General features: G+C 48.8%; 1 non-coding gene across 1 annotated transcript; it reads left to right on the forward strand.

The window, feature by feature from the left end:
* The first annotated feature begins 3,902 nt into the window (after window positions 1-3,902).
* Window positions 3,903-3,976, forward strand: Trnat-agu (transfer RNA threonine (anticodon AGU)). Its single transcript has one exon. It is a non-coding gene; the product is annotated as a tRNA-Thr (tRNA).
* Window positions 3,977-5,315: the final 1,339 nt, after the last annotated feature.

The following is a 5,315-nucleotide window of genomic DNA, read 5'->3' on the forward strand; positions in this document are numbered from 1 at the left end:
GAATTTTTAACACACCTACATGCGCACCTTGATATGCAAGTGGAATAATTCACAGCCAGCAGATGTGTCTAGGAAGATACAAGCTTGCGCCGAGTTCACGTAAATCCCACTCCACATTCCTATTCTTTGCGTGCAGTCAGCTGCTACTGGTGTTGTTAGTTGTGACTGCTGATAACAGATGCCGTAGCAATCAATTCATGGAGTGAGTTGTATGTTTTGCGATAGTCTGTCTCTGACAAGCAAGCACAGGTGACATAGGTGCGAACACAGGAAGCTTGCAGACCCTCGCTGCCTGCAGACACCGAGCAGCCACACTAGGAGGGCGGCCTAAGCCGTAGGCGAATTGTGCTCTTTCGCTTTGGCGCGACGTCGAACTATAAATAATGCTGTCACTAGCGTGAGCGTTGCGTGAGCGTCGTGGAAAGTCGGAAAAGTCGGCTGCGAGGGTGAGTGCCAAGTTTGGGGAGCGTTTCGTAGTATGCGCAGTGCAATGGAGACGTGGAAACTTGTTGTGGCCCAGTGTTTTGCAGTTGGACGACAAGATTGGTACACAGTAGTAAAGAGCGAGGCACTGAGTTGGCATAAATAATGTAGTGCACAATGGGGCTCGAGATGTGTTTGTTACCTCAGGTGCTGTATAATTGTCGACAAGGAGTGAAAACGGAGCAATTTGTGACGGCTCTTTCAATTTAAGACGTTAAAAACAGAGGGAATTTGCATTTGTAATACCAGAGCATCGAAACTACTTGGAACTTTTGTGTATATGAACGGGTCCGCGCCTTTGTACTCTGCTCCCTTCACCGCTACAAACCAACCAACAATCGTGTCCGTGCGCATCTGAGTCGCAAAGAATGGGGAATAGCGCAGTTTGCTCGTGCATGGGGCGTAGCTCAGTTGGTAGAGCGTTCGCTTGGCATGTGAAAGGTCCAGGGTTCAAGCCGCGGTGCCTCCATTTTTTGTGGTCAGTGCATGGTAAGTGTTGGTCGCGGCGAACCTAAAGGCACGCAAGATGTTGCAAAGCCAGCGTCACAGACTGATATGATGTATACTGACGTAAGGAGAGCAAGATGTAAGTGTGGGGACCGGCTGTTATCGGGGTGTCATCGAGTGCAGATCTGTCTTAGGTATCGCGGCTTAACCTCATTGAAGTCTAGAGGGTGGACAACACGTTGGTCTTACTCAGAGCGGTGTCCTAATTCTATTTTCGACGTTATACGTGCCACTTTCATTTTGGCCAACTACGATTCGATACAGAATGCACGAAACCTGAAAGACACCCTAACGGATACATAGAGAGTAGTGTTTGTCTGCTGAATAATGGGAGTGCAAGGGTCTGTGTCGTCTATATGGCTGTATGTAGCACCATTAGTCTCCGGGGGGGCGGGCGTAGCTCAGATGGTAGAGCGCTCGCTTAGTATGCGAGAGGTACTGGGATCAATACCCAGCGCCTCCAGAATTTTTAACACACCTACATGCGCACCTTGATATGCAAGTGGAATAATTCACAACCAGCAGATGTGTCTAGGAAGATACAAGCGAATGATTAGCATCCACAATTGACAAGCGTGCTGTTATTAGTGCGCAGGAAGCACCCTCCTCCCACGCCTACACTTAATTTAGAAACAGTACAAGTGTTCCCGTAAGATTCTCAACCCTATGTCGGAAAGATATGCCTTGCGCCGAGTTCACGTAAATCCCACTGCACATTCCTATTCTTTGCGTGCAGTCAGCTGCTACTGGTGTTGCTAGTTGTGACTGTTGATAACAGATGCCGTAGCAATCAATTCATGGAGTGAGTTGTATGTTTTGCGATAGTCTGTCTCTGACAAGCAAGCACAGGTGACATAGGTGCGAACACAGGAAGCTTGCAGACCCTCGCTGCCTGCAGACACCGAGCAGCCACACTAGGAGGGCGGCCTAAGCCGTAGGCGAAATGTACTCATTCGCTTTGGCGCGACGTCGAACTATAAATAATGGTGTCACTAGCGTGAGCGTTGCGTGGAAAGTCGGAAAAGTCGGCTGCGAGGGTGAGTGCCAAGTTTGGGGAGCGTTTCGTAGTATGCGCAGTGCAATGGAGACGCGGAAACTTGTTGTGGCCCAGTGTTTTGCAGTTGGACGACAAGATTGGTACACAGTAGTAAAGAGCGAGGCACTGAGTTGGCATAAATAATGTAGTGCACAATGGGGCTCGAGATGTGTTTGTTACCTCAGGTGCTGTATAATTGTCGACAAGGAGTGAAAACGGAGCAATTTGTGACGGCTCTTTCAATTTAAGACGTTAAAAACAGACGGAATTTGCATTTGTAATACCAGAGCATCGAAACTACTTGGAACTTTTGTGTATATGAACGGGTCCGCGCCTTTGTACTCTGCTCCCTTCACCGCTACAAACCAACCAACCATCGTGTCCGTGCGCATCTGAGTCGCAAAGAATGGGGAATAGCGCAGTTTGCTCGTGCATGGGGCGTAGCTCAGATGGTAGAGCGCTCGCTTAGTATGCGAGAGGTACTAGGATCAATACCCAGTGCCTCCAGAATTTTTAACACACCTACATGCGCACCTTGATATGCAAGTGGAATAATTCACAGCCAGCAGATGTGTCTAGGAAGATACAAGCTTGCGCAGAGTTCACGTAAATCCCACTGCACATTCCTACTCTTTGCGTGCAGTCAGCTGCTACTGGTGTTGTTAGTTGTGACTGTTGATAACAGATGCCGTAGCAATCAATTCATGGAGTGAGTTGTATGTTTTGCGATAGTCTGTCTCTGACAAGCAAGCACAGGTGACATAGGTGCGAACACAGGAAGCTTGCAGACCCTCGCTGCCTGCAGACACCGAGCAGCCACACTAGGAGGGCGGCCTAAGCCGTAGGCGAAATGTACTCATTCGCTTTGGCGCGACGTCGAACTATAAATAATGGTGTCACTAGCGTGAGCGTTGCGTGGAAAGTCGGAAAAGTCGGCTGCGAGGGTGAAAGCCAAGTTTGGGGAGCGTTTCGTAGTATGCGCAGTGCAATGGAGACGCGGAAACTTGTTGTGGCCCAGTGTTTTGCAGTTGGACGACAAGATTGGTACACAGTAGTAAAGAGCGAGGCACTGAGTTGGCATAAATAATGTAGTGCACAATAGGGGTCGAGATGTGTTTGTTACCTCAGGTGCTGTATAATTGTCGACAAGGAGTGAAAACGGAGCAATTTGTGACGGCTCTTTCAATTTAAGACGTTAAAAACAGACGGAATTTGCATTTGTAATACCAGAGCATCGAAACTACTTGGAACTTTTGTGTATATGAACGGGTCCGCGCCTTTGTACTCTGCTCCCTTCACCGCTACAAACCAACCAACCATCGTGTCCGTGCGCATCTGAGTCGCAAAGAATGGGGAATAGCGAAATTTGCTCGTGCATGGGGCGTAGCTCAGTTGGTAGAGCGTTCGCTTGGCATGTGAAAGGTCCAGGGTTCAAGCCGCGGCGCCTCCATTTTTTGTGGTCAGTGCATGGTAAGTGTTGGTCGCGGCGAACCTAAAGGCACGCAAGATGTTGCAAAGCCAGCGTCACAGACTAATATGATGTATACTGACGTAAGGAGAGCAAGATGTAAGTGTGGGGACCGGCTGTTATCGAGGTGTAATCGAGTGCAGTTCTGTCTTAGGTATCGCGGCTTAACCTCATTGAAGTCTAGAGGGTGGACAACACGTTGGTCTTACTCAGAGCGGTGTCCGAATTCTATTTTCGACGTTATACGTGCCACTTTCATTGTGGCCAACTACGATTCGATACAGAATGCACGAAACCTGAAAGCACCCTAACGGATACATAGAGAGTAGTGTTTGTCTGCTGAATAATGGGAGTGCAAGGGTCTGTGTCGTCTATATGGCTGTATGTAGCACCATCAGTTTTCGGGGGGGCGGGCGTAGCTCAGATGGTAGAGCGCTCGCTTAGTATGCGAGAGGTTCTGGGATCAATACCCAGTGCCTCCAGAATTTTTAACACACCTACATGCGCACCTTGATATGCAAGTGGAATAATTCAGCTCAGATGGTAGAGCGCTCGCTTAGTATGCGAGAGGTTCTGGGATCAATACCCAGTGCCTCCAGAATTTTTAACACACCTACATGCGCACCTTGATATGCAAGTGGAATAATTCACAGCCAGCAGATGTGTCTAGGAAGATACAAGCTTGCGCCGAGTTCACGTAAATCCCACTCCACATTCCTATTCTTTGCGTGCAGTCAGCTGCTACTGGTGTTGTTAGTTGTGACTGCTGATAACAGATGCCGTAGCAATCAATTCATGGAGTGAGTTGTATGTTTTGCGATAGTCTGTCTCTGACAAGCAAGCACAGGTGACATAGGTGCGAACACAGGAAGCTTGCAGACCCTCGCTGCCTGCAGACACCGAGCAGCCACACTAGGAGGGCGGCCTAAGCCGTAGGCGAATTGTGCTCATTCGCTTTGGCGCGACGTCGAACTATAAATAATGCTGTCACTAGCGTGAGCGTTGCGTGAGCGTCGTGGAAAGTCGGAAAAGTCGGCTGCGAGGGTGAGTTCCAAGTTTGGGGAGCGTTTCGTAGTATGCGCAGTGCAATGGAGACGCGGAAACTTGTTGTGGCCCAGTGTTTTGCAGTTGGACGACAAGATTGGTACACAGTAGTAAAGAGCGAGGCACTGAGTTGGCATAAATAATGTAGTGCACAATAGGGGTCGAGATGTGTTTGTTACCTCAGGTGCTGTATAATTGTCGACAAGGAGTGAAAACGGAGCAATTTGTGACGGCTCTTTCAATTTAAGACGTTAAAAACAGACGGAATTTGCATTTGTAATACCAGAGCATCGAAACTACTTGGAACTTTTGTGTATATGAACGGGTCCGCGCCTTTGTACTCTGCTCCCTTCACCGCTACAAACCAACCAACCATCGTGTCCGTGCGCATCTGAGTCGCAAAGAATGGGGAATAGCGAAATTTGCTCGTGCATGGGGCGTAGCTCAGTTGGTAGAGCGTTCGCTTGGCATGTGAAAGGTCCAGGGTTCAAGCCGCGGTGCCTCCATTTTTTGTGGTCAGTGCATGGTAAGTGTTGGTTGCGGCAAACCTAAAGGCACGCAAGATGTTGCAAAGCCAGCGTCACAGACTGATATGATGTATACTGACGTAAGGAGAGCAAGATGTAAGTGTGGGGACCGGCTGTTATCGGGGTGTCATCGAGTGCAGATCTGTCTTAGGTATCGCTGCTTAACCTCATTGAAGTCTAGAGGGTGGACAACACGTTGGTCTTACTCAGAGCGGTGTCCGAATTCTATTTTCGACGTTATACGTGCCAC

This window comes from Schistocerca gregaria, chromosome 9 (assembly GCF_023897955.1).
Source record: "Schistocerca gregaria isolate iqSchGreg1 chromosome 9, iqSchGreg1.2, whole genome shotgun sequence".
Taxonomy (NCBI): Eukaryota; Metazoa; Arthropoda; class Insecta; order Orthoptera; family Acrididae; genus Schistocerca; species Schistocerca gregaria.